At 40.0% G+C, this 17,354-nt stretch overlaps 1 protein-coding gene across 2 annotated transcripts in view; it reads right to left on the reverse strand.

Moving 5' to 3' along the window:
• Positions 1–17,354, reverse strand: part of brinp1 (bone morphogenetic protein/retinoic acid inducible neural-specific 1) — a 220,532-nt gene that overhangs the window by 25,447 nt on the left and 177,731 nt on the right. The window lies entirely within an intron of this gene.

Here is a 17,354-nt window from a genome sequence, read left to right on the forward strand (position 1 = left end):
AAAAAACAACAACAATCCAATCCTTTTTTTCCCTTCCAATTTTCTGCGTGTTGTAAATCGATGAAGCAATTGGACAAAAAAGGAATCTGAAAAGGTGCAGCCTTCACGCTTTTTATATCATGAACGTGCACCGAACAATAAACTCCTTTTTCTTATCACAAAAGCTAAAAACAAGATCTGATCAAATTAGGGCTGTCAATCGATTCAAATATTTAATCGCGATCAATCGCATGATTGTCAACGGTTAATGCCGATTAATCGCAAATTCATTCCACATTTTTTCTACTATAGCTGCCAGTGTGTCAGTGTGCTGACACACTGGCAGTGTGAAATGGAAAAATGAGAGTCAGTATTACTGTGAATGCATGATACCCAAACTGTATGGTATCTCTTCCCAGATTTAGTAAACGCATATGTAGAAGAAGTTGTTACCAAAATGAGAAAAAGCTGCGGTTAAATGGCTGGCTGCCCTTCCAGGATTGCTTTGTGTTATAAGCACTTGTTTATTTTTTGAAAGGATGTGCTTCAAAGCTCGACTATGTACAGTATGTTCAATTTGGGCTGTCTGTTCTGTGGCGGGTGGGTCACTCATGATGTGAGAATGCACAACAGTGATTGATGCCTGCTCCCTTGTGCTGGGTTTATTTAGAACAAAATTTATTTCCCCTTCGTGAGCATTTTCAAACACATGCTTTAATGTGTACAATAAATTTGGATTTGCTCGTGGTTTACATATCCAACTTTGCAGCTAATTATAAGCCAATGGCAACAGCTGAATTTGTAATCGACAGGCCAATTTAGGACTGAAGCTGAAAGCACCTCTTCACTCTCACCACTGACAAGGTATTTATAATTTTTTAGACAATCCATATCTCACCCCGGGGATCTCATAGAACTGAAGCTCGAACAGCTAACAGCAAAGCCTTTCTCTTCAGTCCAGGCCCGGGGAAAATAAACCACTAACTCTTCAAGCCACTGGATTGGAAAAGAACTAAATAGATTTTTTTTCCCCGTTCTTGTATGAAACAGCATCTTGGTGAGGCAATATTTTCTTAATAGGTTTTTACTTGAGCACAAACTATGCTTCAGCAGAAAAGATGCAACCAGGAACCAGAACATAACATGTTATTGAATGATAAATGACTGCATTATTTTTTTTTTTTCGCTCACGTATTATTTTCACCTTTGGGTGAAAATGAGAATCCAATTTATGTAAAATCAACATAATGTAGCGGAAATGAAAGGGGGAGAGTACGAGCCTGTAATTTCATACTGTACGCATGAATCATGTTCTGGGGTGTTGTCATAGAGTCGAATGGTATCGTATTATGCATATGCATGTGGCAATTAATGCTCCTTATTTTCACCCACAACATACGCTAAACTGAAAGCTGTGGGTGATTTAGAAGCAAATGAAGGTCTTAATATGTGCCGGCTCCGAAGCATAGGACAACGTCCTCCATCGTCATGGTGACAGCCTTTGAAGAAAAGTAACACATAGAGTACTGTGTTTTGATTATTCATGCAGCAATTTTTGTCAATTCTATACAGAGCTCAAATGTGACTGGCTATATTTTGAATGGCTCCGGTTCGGGGAAGTGAATTTTCCATTTTTTACACTCCATTGCCGTTTCAGAAAATTCTGATATAAAGAGTTTTATGCATGGAACCAGGCCAACTAGCTAAAAGATGAATCGTGACCGTAAAACATTTGATTCAGAGCAAAACAAAATCGGAAAAAAAGACTGTGTACATAATTATTTTAAGAGTGAAGGAACTACTCATCCGGCTTGGGGCCCTTCTGTGTGGAGTTTGCATGTTCTACCCGTGTTAGCGTGGGTTTTCTCCGGGTGCTCAGGTTTCCTCCCACAGTCCAAAGACATGCATGTTAATTGTTGACTCTAAATTGCCCGTAAGGTGTGAATGTGAGCGTGAATGGTTGTCTGTCTTTATGTGTCAGCCCTGTTATAGTCTGACAACCTATCTGGGATCGGCTCCAGCACCCCCCGCAACCGTGTCAAGGATAAGCGGTTACAGATAACGGATGGATGGAACTACTCATCCCATAAACTATTGTGAATGGCGACTCACCGCCTGAAAAACGTTTAAACTAACATATCGATCTAAAACGAAGACGGATTTAGCAACTGCATGCCTTATTTCTCACCTAAAATGTTTGCAGAAACACATTCTCGGTGAACTTTTTTCGTGCTATAAGAGAAATTTTCCAAACGGGCCGCCATGTTGGTCCGTTTTGACATCCAGGAGCAGACCATGGTGCAGCATGTACGAGCTCGTAATTTCTATGAAAGTCTGTATGTAAAAACTCTTTAAAAAGAAATGTTTTTTTGCTACTTAGTAGGCCACATTCTGTTTAAACCCAGTATTTCTGCACAGCTGCTGTTAAAGATCAGGCTGCACTGATATTATTGGTATTATTCTATTTGTAAAGTTAGATTCTAGTGGTGGCTGCATAAGGATTGTTTCCGACTACTGGGATCAAAACATTTCCAATAACTCCAGAGTGTTGAAAAGTCCAAAAGTCAAAATATTTGGGAAAAATATATCCAAAAATAATCATTTCCAAAATTCACAACATGTATTTATCTAACAAAATATCCATATTTGTTGGCGTTCAGCTGACGATTTATATTCATTAAAGAAAAAAAAATAAAAGACTAACTCATTTATTACACTGAAACACATTCAAATTGAATGTTTTGTTCGAGGATTTGTAAATTTTGGGTGATGAAATCATAAAATGTGGTTGGGGGCTCATCTTTACTTAGATACAAGTACGGGAGGCTTTGAGGAAAATAGGTTGGGAACCACTAGTGCAATACTTCATGACATCGCGAATAAAACACACTCCTACAGGAACATATATCCCATCGTTTCACAATCTCATAGCTCTTGATAAGTCTACCTTTGGATGGTTACATTGTGGCTAATAATCAAATCATTGAGTCAGAATATGAATGGTATTTTCACTTCCTGAACCTCACTGTTGAGCTCTATATCATTTATTGATGCTAATAGTTCAAGTATATTTTTGTACATCATGATCTCAGTTCAAAGACGAGGCCACCGCGAAGTAAACCTCCGCGTCTATTCAGCACTTTCAACTCCTCTTTATACTAAACAACCTGTTCTCGTGTATATCTTTTTGGATATCAGTAGGTTCCCTTCTCCTCTACATAGAACCTTTATCAGAACCACTGCCCATCAGCGATGAAGGGAACAGAAGGAGGGAGGGGATGGAGGGCGTAAAGGGGGATGGATGGATCATGTCTGACCACAAAAGCGTTGGGTTGCGCAGGGCTTTTTCTCCATCAGGCCTGTCTGCGGCCCCTGGATCCAATATTCATTTAGCTTGATGTATTCCTGGGCTTGAAACTTTAATGTGATTTGTGGGAGAATCCAGATGGCAAGTTCACGGATCAACGCTGCTTACTGACAGTGCTGGTGCCAGCGGCCGGGTGCACAATAACACCGAGTGCCTCAGCCCTCCCTCTTTCCCTCTGCTGTCTAACTATACCTCATACCTCCCAACCCTACCATCAACACACACACACACACACACACACACAGGTTTTCTTCTGATATCATTGTGTGTTGGTACCGGGAGATTGCAGAGGGAATCGTTCGGGATGCCGACATTCAGCTCGGCTCTATCACTCTTGCGATCTATTGTTTTCCACTCTCTTTTCCTCTCAATGTTTCTGTCCTCTTCTCTTTCCGTGCCTCTGTCTCTCTCTCTCGCCACCTCGCACTCCGTCTCTGTACACATCTCTTCTGTCTTACTTCATTACGCTCACTCCTACTCCCGCCACACTCATGCACATGCCCCCTTGACTCGTCCCCCCCCCCATCATCCTTTGGCTCCAATTCACTCGATCAATCACCCCTCCTCATTCCTGCTTCTTCACCTCTTCTGCTCTATCCTCTACGTTCTCCCACCGAGCACGTCTACTCAAGTATTGGAAAAAAATTTCATGTCTCGTTCCTCCCACTCCGGTGTAGAAATGATGTCATGCAATAAAAGCAAATCCATCAACATTTGTTAGTGCGGCGGGGGAATGAGTAAGAGAATTGGAGCCCTCGGGCCAAAAATGAAATGAGAAACTAATCAGAGTAAAAACATTTATCTTTGTGACTTCCCTGGCTTTGCCGTGTTAGCGCGGTAGCATGTGAGCACATTGAGAATGATTGGGCCATAAAGCAGTTTATGTGGCTCTGACACAGGTATTTGTTGGGGGAAAACACTAGATATTGGAGCAGGGAGTTACACTTATACCATCTTTAAAGAGCTGCTGATGAAATGAATATTGGAATTCCCGCGCAGCCATTTGATAACCTCCAACTTCATGCTCTGCCAGTGCACATAATTCCCTGCAACCCCTATGCCTGGCTCACTCTAAATAAATAGCACCTCAAAATGGCAGTTAATCTCGCCGCATACATCAGAGGCTGAGATATTTCCTTCACGTTCGTCGGGGAGGATACGGGCCTCCAAACATTCCATGAATGCTAAAAAACGGAGAAGTCTGCAACTGTGACTTTGCCTTTTTTTCATTATGTCTCTTTCTAGAGTGCTCTATTTTTAACGTGGTGATAGATGGGGACTGTGGGCCACAACTGAGGCTTGTAACTGCTTTGGCAAGTGGTTCGCCTGCTTATTGCAATGCCACGCTCCGCCTCATAAGTTACACTTTCATTAAAGATTAATTGACCATTGTGTGGCCGCAATTTCGCAAAATAATCATTACTTAATCCACTGGTGCAATAAAGTGCATTACTTGAATGGCGGCATTAAATTACCATTGGAGGTTATCGTCGCAGCCACGATACAAAAACCAAAGACCTCTGAACTGGAAGATTGCCTGATTCTCTTCAGTCCAGTCCGCCCTGCTGATCCCCTAGATACTTAAAAACAGAAGGGGCATATCGCTTTAAGATTTGCTGCGTAGGCCCATTTCACACGAGAGAGCTGCTCTTCCACAACTAGACGAGAGTAAAGGTGCAGCTAAAGTAGCTATTTATCCACTATTCATTTCTTTACATAAAGAGGCTTTAGGTCTCTGGCAGCGTGTGTGTTGGGCCTGACAGAGGATAACATGGAGCTATCCTCGGCTCTCGGAATATGTTAGCATTTTTTAAAGTTCTAAATGAGGCGTGCTTAGCATTCAAACGGATAATGCGTCGCTGTGTCTGCGCTGAGTAGATTATCGCAGATTATCATAAGTGTCCTCGGCACACTTGCAGACAGCAGCCTGTGTTGTGACGGTTTTTGTTGTACAATCTTACTTAAGTATTTGTGTGTGGGAATTATTGTTTGGGACATCAATATTTCCATCTGAAATTATGTCCAAAGTGAAGCATGAATGAGGATGATTGCTTTTTTCATCCCTGAGTGCTGTTGTTTTGGGGATTTTTTACCATTTTTAGGCATGCATATATTTGAAACAGCAAAACAACAGAGAAGTGGCAAATCCCATTTCCTGAACATATTAACATACAAGTGCCTGCATATGCATATGTGACGCACACCGCTCTATCTGTGTGGAACAGAAAGACTCGCGGGGGACACAATGCTTTCCGCACAATACCTTCTATATAACGTTAGCTTTGAAGAAAACCCTCTTATTCGTATTGTTAACACAGAAAGCAAGCAAGGACGGAGGTGCAGTAATCACCGGAAAAAGCATAAATTACATATAAAAATGGTCTTGGCATTCAGGGCTTGCTGCTGCTGCCTCCTGAAAAGAGGAAATTGCTGAAATTGCATGTTGAAGCAAATGCTGGATTGAGGAGGGCAGGCAAGTCTGGAGAGGTAGATGAGCTCTCCTTGGGGCTGAGTTATTGCCAGTTGTGCTGCACTCTGGACACAGACACACAAGTTGAGTAAAAGTAAGTCAGTGATTACTTTTCTTCTCCTTTTTTTTCCTGTGTGCAAGATCACATACGGTGAATGCAATTTAGCAATTTTCTTTCTTCTTTTAAGGAATTATGCCCTCAAAGTGTTGCAATTTGCATGGTAAATGTGTTTTGAATTAACAAAAACGCTGCTCAAACACACTCAATATTATCTGGGTTTCAAAATATGGCTGCTGTTTGGCTGCTCATGCACTTCAGTCGCACAGTTCAAGCTGTTCCGTCACGTGCTGCCATGTGTACCCCGCACAGCAGTCGCGGTAGGGTTTCGGCTGGTGAGATGTCGTACTAGTGTCACACTTTCACGTTGCACACACACATACGAGCGCACACACACACACACACACACACACACACACACACCCTTTGCCGGCTCTTGTGGGGAATCACATGTTTTACAAGAACCCCGGAGAGGGGGGGAGGAGAGACGTATGACAAGCGCTGACATTTCCATTTCAGCTTTCAAAGATACGACTGCCCTCAAAGTGTCAAGATGTGCTGTGTACACGTCTCAGATCAAAAGCCCAGATTTATCACAGAAATTACATCAAACGTGCTTAAATACAGAAATAATGTTAATCTGTTTGTATTCGGGGGGCACATATTTGTTGTACACAACCAAACTGTTGTATCCAAAGTACACAAGCTAGATCTTTTGTGGGTTGCCTTTTTTTGTTATTTAAATATTCAACCTCTTTTAGTAACCTATTTGAAATTTCTTTGGAATTACTGCCGAATGACCCCAATATTTACCTCAAAATGTATCAAAAATAACTTTACTATAAACGTAATTTAATAATTATATGCTAAAATAGCATATAATCGTTAAAGTAGGCCTTGAGAAGCGGCTCTGCGTTGCTTTTCATCGGAGGTTGAAAACTAATAGAAGACACTTCTGATCAGGCACAAATCTCACCATTGTGTGACTTATTGTCTACACAAATATAACCTGGTAGCTAATGTAATGATTCAGGGAGTTTTTTTAAAGACATGGAAATAAAGCATATCAATTAACTTTATATTATTTTCCTGGAAATGTATTAAACAAATTACCAGCTATTGGGAAATAGCAGAATATAATTATTATATAATGTTTATAATAAAGTAATTTTCGATAGATTTTGGGGTAAATATTGGTGTAATTTGGCATATTTCTAAAGAAATATCAAATAGATTACTTGCTAATTATCACCTAATTACCATGAAATTTGTGGACCTGTAAAATTAAGTGTTACCCATTTTTTTAATGTTTGAAATACATTCAATTAAATTATAAAAAAATCTAAATACATTATAATGCAAATGAATTATAGTTTAAAAGTCAACTGTAATTCATTGAAAGGACCAGTGTGTGGGATTTAGGGGGATTTATATTATTTTATTACACGTCTTTGTTGAATACTCGATTCTGATTGGTCAATCACAGCGTTATATGGTCTGTTATTTCTTTATAGCAGACCATTGCTATGTATAACAGACCGTTGCTATGGGCGCAGTTCTATTGTCGAACTCTAGTGGACCGTTTTGTGTCAAATCATTGATTTCTTAATTAAGTAGCTGTGTAATAAGCGGGATAATGTACAGCGAGCAAGTCGTTGTTGTGAAATAAACCTTCCTCTTCGCATTGTGGTTTATTTCACAATAATGACCGGCTTGCTGTACGTTATCCCTTACTTTTAATATTCAGAACTATATTTCCATTAGTGTATAACCACCTGAAACTAAGAATAGTTGTGTTTTCATTAGCTTAGAATGAACCCTTCATATCTACACAGGGAGCCGGTCCTCTTCACAGAAATCGCCATGTTGCTCGAACATGTTTCTACAGTAGCCCAGAATGGACAAACCAAATACTGGCTCTAGAGATAGCCTTTCACGTTTTTACGTTACCTGACGGCCACTGTAGTTCTACGACATGGTACTCAGTTGGTTCCAATCTGCAACCTCACCACTAGATGCCACTAAATCCAACATACTGGTGCTTTAATTAGTGGTAAATATATAATATGTTTTAATAATGGCGTAATAATAGAAGTATTATCAGTTATAATAACTTTTCAATTACAATGCAACACCTTTTGTGCACACATTCTTAACATTGATTTAAGTAATGCGCTACACAAAGTGTTTAGAGAAATAGTTCAATACTGCATTGGCCCTTCTAAATAAAAGAAGAAGAATAAAGTAAAGAAAACCCCCCAATCAATAGATGAAACACAGTCTGTCAGAGAGAGAAAAAAGGCCGAGTGGAAAACCGTGGCACTTGCTAAAATGGCAGCCTGCAGCTGGCAAGAGTGAGTGGGAAAAGGAGATTTATGGTCATGCTGGCCCAAATGGAAACTCAGTCTTGATTGACCACTACCAATTGAAAGCTGACCTCCAGGTCAACATGGAAAGATTTCATCAGGTATACTGGGTTTTCAGAATGTTAGAGAGAAGTGGAAAAAATGTGTGCAGCCATCCATCTTGATGGAAATGACCATGCGTTATCAGTTCTCTGGGCAAAAAAGGGATGCATGTTTTCATAAAGGAAACGGTTGTGATGCATGGGGTCAATACCTCAGACCATTACTGTAACATTAAATATAGATAGGCAGAATGTTTTTGGTATCATTGGGCAAAAATTCCATAATGACATTTCAGCATATTGTAATTCAAGTGTTCTGAGGGACAACTAGCGTTCCTATTGGCTGTGCTCCGGCTGGTGGGCGGTGCTTGGTATTTCCTCAACTGATCTCAACATGGCTGCAAACAAACTTTTCTCATTTTACAGCTAAACAGTACACTACAAGATGTTTCTGAAAACATTTTATGCGAGAAATAGGCATTACAGTAACAGAATATTGATTCATATTTGATCAGCGCTGCCTATAGTTTGACCGTTTGATCGGAGTTTGCGAGTGATTGACAGCTGCTCAGAGACTCCAACTCGACTCCGATTGGTTGTTTTCCTCTGGTCTGTGAAATCTTGCAGATGCCATCAGGATCACAAGAGAACACCAGAGGCCATCACATGATTATTTTTCCCGATCTGTCTCATGCACTACTAAAAACAAATCACTATAAAAATAACTTCTTTTTAAATCATATTTGCTCCATCTCTACCCGCTGCAGCTTTAGTTAAAATAACTTAGAATAATCTTTTTAACTGTGGGATCAGTATCATAAAACCAATACATATTTTCTGGGGGTTTTGTGGTGTGTCCAAGCTTCAGAAAGAAAAAAAAGATAAATAGTTAAAGTAAACCCGACTGTGTGTACAGAGAAAGTGCAACAGAGCGAAAGAGAAGATGATGAAAATGCCTCCGTGTGTGTTTATCGTTGGGCTCGTCCAACATTTTCTCTCCATGTTTTGCACTAAAGATTTTTCTTTCAGTAAGTTTATTCTCTTGTGACATTGTGTTTACTGACATACTTTAGCCTCCGAATCAATTTTTCCGACGAGTCTGTCATCAAAAACAACTTAATTGATTTGTATGTTTGTTTGTCTTCCCCGTAATGTTTGCAGCGTTTTTCGCTCCAAAAGAGGGACAGGCATCGAGCGACAGAGCAATGAGTATCTAATTCATCACTCTCCGCACGACTTGCCTACAGGGCCAGTTTAATTTATTTTCACTTCACCACTTTGAAAACTGTTGGCTCAGGCTATTCTAACATATTCATAAATCTTCCAAGATAGGCTCATGGCTCTTCCAAGATAGGCTGTTGAAGAAACCGGAGAAAGAGAAAAGAGAGAAAGCGTGTGCCGGGGATTGAAAGAAGCAAATTAGTTTTGCTTTTGTTTTGGTGTTAATTTATGACAGCCATATTGGAGGTGCAAGGTAATGGCTTGTGCAGGTTCCAGGGCCTTTTATCTTTCTTTGGCCCCGGTTAATATATGTAACCAATTTGCTATTTTCAATCCCCAGTACTTTTCTTTATTTGTGTTGGCTATCAAATCACACAAATAATATTCCAATCTTTTCCCTAACATACTAAAAGCCCCTGCTGTTTTGCTATTTAAAAAAATACCACAAATTCAAATGAGATAATCAATGATAAACACTACCAGATGGAAGGAATTAGGGTATCAGGAGACAATAAAATAATTCCTCCCTGCCACCTGAAACACATACTGTATAATAACAGTTTAAGTAAACAATGGAAATCCTGACCGTTTCTCTACCACATGCTAATTTCCCTCTTTCATTTAATTCTCACACCTCAATAAGCTATTTTTTACTTGCACGTCCCAGCGGAGGCAGAAAGTGAGAATCCAGCCAAAACCAATATCATCAGGTTTCTAAGCTTTAAGCCCGGAGAGAGGACAAACAAACAGTGAACAAATTAATGTGGTAGGGAACAAAAGTGTATTTAAATCCCAATTGTGGTAAAAGCTAAATAGTGTGGATCTTTCATTGAGATTGAATTTAACAGGATAAACAAAAAAAATAGTTATTAAAAAAACAAAAAAACGTCTTTGTTCCAGTGAATCACAAAATCCATAACAAATGTAAGAGTGGGTTCACATTTATGGCTTTTGCTACTTATACATAACAGGCCTTTGGCCCAGCGGATAATTTGTAATACAAAGTAGGTCGATTACATCATGTTCAGAGACATGAATGTGTGCAAGGTTAGACTGTAATTCGTGTTAGGTGACAAAGGAAGACTGGGCCGGGATCAATGAATTCCTCTTGCATGTCCACAAATAGTCTCTGCTAATAACATGCCGTATCCTGATGCCCTCTTGTACTGTGTTTAGCTGCCAATAAAGCTGTGCAGATAGTAGGGGTGGGGAGTGGCGGTACGAAAGTAACACTTTTCAGATAAAAGGCCATTTTAACAGATAATGTTACAGACAGAAACACATTTTTGCCGTGATCAACAACTCACATGTGTGTTCTATCAATATCTGCTGTTATTTTGTACAAATGTGGAACTGCTTTGGTATAATTTGACTTTGACAGTATAAATTTGTATAAAATTGTTTATTTTTATTTTTATTAACCCTATCTGATAATGTCCTTGTTAATATGTGATTGCAAACATATTATGTCTAAGGCTGTCGATCGATTAAAATATTTAACCGCGCCATGATTAATCATGATTAATAACAAATTAACCACACATTTTTTATCTGTTCAAAATGTACCTTAAAGGGCAATTTGTCAAATATTTAATACTCTTATCAACATGAGAGTGGGCAAATATTGCTGTATGCAAATGTATGTATATATTTATTGTTGGAAATCAATTACTAACACAAAACAATGACAAATATTGTCCAGAAACCCTCACAGGTACTGCATTTAGCATAAAAATATGCTCAAGTCATAACATGGCAAGCTCAAGCTCAACAGGCAACAACAGCTGTCAGTGTGTCAGTGTGCTGACTTGACTATGACTTGCCCCAAACTGCATATGATTATCATGAAGTGGGCATGTCTGTAAAGGGGAGACTCGTGGGTACCCATAGAACCCATTTTCATTCACATATCTTGAGGTCAGAGGTCAAGGGACCCCTTCGAAAATGGCCATGACTGTTTTTCCTTGCCACAATTTAGCCTAAGTTTGGAGCGTTAATTAGCCTCCTTCGTGACAAGCTAATGGTCTACTTTCATATGATGCCAGTATCTTCATCCATCCATCCATCCATCCATTTTTTTCCACTTATCCGGGGACAGGTCGCGAGGGCAGCAGGCTAAGCAGGGAATTCCAGATGTCCCTCTTCCCAGCAACGTTTTTCCAGCTCTTCCTAGGGGACCCCGAGGCGTTGCCAGGCTCTACGAGATATATAATCTCTCCAGCGTGTTCTGGGTCTACCCCGGGGTCTATTACCAGTTGGACGTGCCTGGAAAACCTCCAAAGGGAGGCGTCCAGGAGGCATCCTAATCAGATGCCTGAACCAGCTCAGCTGGCCCCTTTCGACGCGAAGGAGCAGCGGCTCTACTGCGAGCTCCCTCCGGATGTCTGAACTCCTCAACCTATCTCTAAGGCTTAGCCCAGCCACCCTACGGAGGAAGCTCATTTGGGCCGCTTGTATCCGCGATCTCATTCTTTCGGTCATTACCCAAAGCTCATGACCATAGGTGAGGGTTGGAACGTAGATGGACTGGTAAATCGAGAGCTTTGCCTTCCGGCTCAGCTCCCTTTTCACCACAACGTTCCGGAACAGCGCCCGCATAACTGAACCGCCTGTCCATCTACCGCTCCTTTTTTCCCCTCACTCGTGAACGAGACCCAGAGATACTTAAACTCCCTCGCTTGGGGCAAAGACTCACGCCCCACCCGGAGGAAGCAATCCACCGTTCAACGGCCAGGTCGGAATCCGCATTGTTCCTCCTGGATCTAAGGTTTGACAATCGGTCGGAGCCTCCTTTCCAGCGCCCTAGAATAAACCTTCCCGGGGAGGCTGAGCAGTATGATACCCCGATAATTGGAGCACACCCTCCGGTCCCCCTTTTTAAAAATGGGAACCAACACCCCGTTCTGCCATTCCACAGGCACTGTCCCCGACATAGGTTACTTTCATCCCGCATTATTTTCGTACCGGCTCTACCCTATGAACTCTTGCGCTAAACATGCCAAAATGTGAAACTGAAACCTCCACAGTCATATTAAGTTTAAAGAATGCAAATAGAAAGATAGATTAAAGCTTTGCTAAGTAATGCATGAAATCTAATGTGAAAAAAGTGCCATCTCTAATTCTGATGATTGTCAGGGGGGAAGCACATGGTTTTGGTTAATTTGCCAAACACTTTACAAAGCAAAACTGTGGGAGAGAAGAGGACTGAGTTTTGGCTTTGATAGGTAGCTCCCTTGAGGTGAGACTCGACTACAGCATTCTAATCTAAATCTAAGTGAAAGCAGAGGGAATATCCAGAGAGTGTCATATCCGCATTGTGTTATCTGTAGCTCACAGCCCCACCAGCTCACAAAGAGCGGACCACAGGGGGGAGAAGGAGAGGAAAAAAAAAAACATTTCTGAGAGAAAGTGTCTCCAGGAGAAATGTGACCACAACTAAATTTGCTAGCTTGTTAATTTAAACCAGAATGCTGTCTCAGACCGTTCTAAAAAACTAATCCCACCAAAGCAATTCACTCAAAAAGCAGTAAAAAGTGTTTGGTTACAGGTTTGTAATCATTTTCTTGTATATATTTTCTAACAAAGTTTTGCAGTTACACTTGTGCCTCAAGGTAAGGGAAAGTGCTGAGGTTTTGGAGCGCAAAAAAGAAAAGTGGGAAAGAAAAAGGCATGATTAAAAGTTTAATTAGAATAATGAAATGGAGTGGGTTTTCTATTATTGCATCCTTGTTATAACTCACATGGCGCTGCATACTAATATGATCCCCTTATTTAATTCATAAGCAATTAAAATAGCTAGTCTAGATTAAGGTTTTTATAAGTATATTCATTTCCAAAAGGCATTATACGTAAAGGATTTTTGTTCAACATTTGGTTAAAAATAATCAGAAACTACTTATTTAGAGTGATGAAAATATGGATAATCTGTCTGTACAGTGTAGACTGGGAGAATTCAGTCCAGTGATGAGTAGAGTTAAAAACAGAAAAGGAAAAAAACAACAAACAGTGGAAGAAAATGACGAGAACAGGCAGAAAAGACAAATGGGCTGAGTAAGGGATAGATAAAGCAATGTGGTGAATGCGTTTCCAAAAGGACATTTTTAGAAACACACAAATTGAGATGGAAAAAACTGTTGAAAAAGCTGACAAAATGTACTGGACACGGCTCATCTTGGCTCATCAGAAATGGCTCCAGTAGGCTGGGAGATGACACACACGACATTCTGATATTTCAACTGAATCACACACACAGAAAAAAAGGAGATGTGCATAACACTGTCTGCAATTACACCCTCTAAAAGTCAAATTGTCTTCATTCCCTCACTGGTAGTGCTTTAGACAGCTGTCTGAAAAAGACTTTCTCAGCCTCAGAATACAGACGGTGCAGAAAAAGACAGAAATGGCTACATGGAACTGCCATAAAATCCTGACAAAAGGAAACTTTTGTGAGTAATCTTTGTATTATTATGTGTGAATTAATTTATCAGAACCCAAATTTATGCAAGTCAGTCTATCGCTGCACCCGATTTGACTGTTATCGGGTCATTAAATAGGTGTTATCGGTCGCTATAAGCACCACAGATGTGGGTCGTCAGGGGCCTACCAAGTTGTAAAAGTGAAAGCAAAACTTAAAAGTAACACGTTATAACAAGTTGTAAAACCTGAATGAAACATTACGTTCTGAACACAAACAAAAAGGCTTCTATAGATTTAGGGAGCAGAACTACAACTTCTTTAGGTTTAGGCAACAAAACCACTTACGCTCTGTCCACACAATGAACGTCAGCAGCGTGTGGCGGCTGCGTGTTTCACGCGTGTGGCATCCACACTGGCAACGTTTCTGCTGCTGCAGCTGCTGCTGCCAGCCCTTTCTTTTCAAATAGAGTTTGCCTTTCATAATGGCTTTTCATTTCATTCATAAATATCATTTATATTTATTTTAGACAGAAACAGGTTAAGAACCGTGTGGTAATTTGTAAATAATAGTAATAATCCACAATTAAAACCCCTTACTTTATTCAATCCTGGAGCCCTGCAAGTCACTGCATGTTCTACAACACTGTCCTGCAAATATTTCAGAATAAAAGCCTTGTGTTAATAAATTAAGGAATTCTTTCCAGAGAAAAACAAACGCTGAGGGCTTTTATTTTGAAATGAAAGCAGGAAGTTTTGATTTAAAAATAATAATAACTTTATTTCATGTCCCTGACATATTGTACAGTCACAGACATTGAAAGTGTAGTAATGTTGCTGATATGATGTTAATATACAGTCAATAGATCACTTTCACTACCTGTGACATATTCTACATATGTCTAAACATCAAAATTGTAATAATGTTGCTGGTATGATGTCAATATATTGTCAAAAGTTTACTTTCACTATCTGTTGCTGCTGTGAACCGTGCACGACTCGCGGTAGGCGAGACCTGCTCACTTGGGCTGTGTGGCTGCTCTAACCTGTTAACATGGTCGCTGAAATAAAAAAACAACAGGTTCCAGCCGCCATGTGCTGCTGACGTTCCCTGTGTGGTCGGACCATAAAGTTTAGGGAAAACGTTGTGTTTTGGCTTAAAATAACTACATATCAAAAGTGAATCTTAAGGTTTCTGAGCACAAAGGCAGCTACACATTGTTGGTTTCAGACGGGATGCAAACCCCATTCTCCTGGGTGAAAACCCCTTGTTTTGTGTAAGGCTTCCATTGCCCCCAACATCCACCCTGCATGGAGTTTCATGCTATCTATACTACAGTGCCTGACTTCTGCTTCTGCTCCTGTCATAATTACTACAGTCACTAGAGGTTGCTGTCATGTTCTTTTATACCTTCTATCAGTGACCTACCATATGAATAGATGATAAAACCTACTATTGGGTGTAGTAGGCCCCTATTGACCCACATCTATGGGGCTTATAACGACTGATAACGCCTATTTAATAGCCTGACAACAGTCAACAGTCTGATCAGTCAGTCAAATCACACTTCATACTTATTCTCACTCAGCCAGTGTAGTGTTCCAATTACATCTCTAATTTTTGTTAGCCAGTGAATATTTTAGTTAGGATTAAAGCTGCAGTGGGTAGAAATGGAGCAAATATGATTAAAAAAAAAGTTATTTTATAAAACGGTCACTATATCCTGACAGTAGTACATGAGACAGGTAATCTGAAAAAAACAAAATTGTGCCTCTGTGTCCTCCGGTGTCCTCCGGTGCTCCTAATGGCATCTACAAGATTTTACAGACCGGAGGAAAACAACCAATCAGAGCTGATCTGGAGTCTGCCCTCTCTGAGCAGCTGTCAATCACTCACAAACTCCGATCAAACGGTCAAACCAGGCAGCGCTGATCAAATATGAATCAATATTCTGTTACTATAATGTCTATTTCTCGTCTTGAATGTTTTCAGAATCATCTTGTAGTGTACTGTTTAGCTGTAAAATGAGAAAGTTTGCGACCCGGCAGCCATGTTGAGATCTGTTGAGGTAATACCAAGCACCGCCCACCAGCCGGAGCACAGCCAATAGGAACGTTCTCTCTCTCTAAAATGACCTGTGATTGGCCAAAGTCTTCCGTCACAGGCTATATTTTCTAAAGCCTGAAAACAGAGCCATGAGGAGGTGCAGAAGTCTAGTTGTTTCTCAGAACACTTGAATTACAATATGCTGAAAGGTTATTATGGAATTTTTGCCCAATGATGCCAAAAATATACTGCCTACTGCCACTTTAACCTGGCAAAGTGGCCAGCGGCCCTCTTTAGTTTGAAAGCACACTAAAGAAGCCTTGGGCTGAAAGCTGGGACGTTTGTGCTGCATTATTTCTCTGTAAATAAATGAGACAAAAAAAGAATTTAGAGCCTTTCAACCGATTTTATGAGTACAAACTATTTTTACTTTAAGTCACAAATGGTTTGGTTAAACACATCAGAGCGAAGAAAACAGAGATGCACTTTGATATCTTAGACGCAATCTTGTTATTTCAGGTTCTATGAATCAACATTTTTCATTCTCAGGAAGAAAACTACAAATCGTCAGGGTGACATTTTTCTCGCCGTCCTGTGGAGACCATGCATTTCCAAGACGTCGACTTTTCATCACCGATGAAAAACAGTCTTGTTTTTAGACATAACATTTTTCAGAAAACCCAAAATGTGGAGATATGTGGTTTTCAAAGGACAGCGGAGAGATATAGTGTGTAGAACAGGTGACTCAAAGCATTAAAATGAAGCAGCGGTTCTACAAAAGAATAGAAAGAAATACATGAATGCATCTCCATCAAAATAGCATACATAAATCTCAATTCTAAAGGCATACAGTTTGAGCTTTTTTCCCCACATTCACTACATTTGCTAGGGCTGTGTATTGGCAAGAATCTGACGACACAATATGATACAGGGGTTACGATTCAATATATTGCAATATATTGCAATATATTGCAGTATATTACGATACTGTAAGTAAGGCGATAAATTGCGATTTTTTTAATCTAATTTTAGGAAAACTGTCATAGTTTAAAGAACACACCACCATATGCATAAAATCTGAGTAAAAAAAGTTTAAATCTTTATGCAATCAGAACAGTGGGATCTGCATTTGCATTCATCACAGTCCCTGTAACATCCAACATCACAGCACTACTCTGAGAGGGCAGTCAGGACACATACACTGAGAGGGTGCATCTCTTTGCAAATGATATAACGTACTGACTGACTTAATCTCTGCATGTTAACTATTAGTTAAAAATCGGCACAGTGTTTTTTGAACATAATATCCCAATATTAGATTTTTTCAATATTTTCTTACACCCCTAACAGTTACATGCACAAAATATTCTATTTTTCTTCCTATTTTGAAAA

Source organism: Sebastes umbrosus, chromosome 19, assembly GCF_015220745.1.
Source record: "Sebastes umbrosus isolate fSebUmb1 chromosome 19, fSebUmb1.pri, whole genome shotgun sequence".
Taxonomy (NCBI): Eukaryota; Metazoa; Chordata; class Actinopteri; order Perciformes; family Sebastidae; genus Sebastes; species Sebastes umbrosus.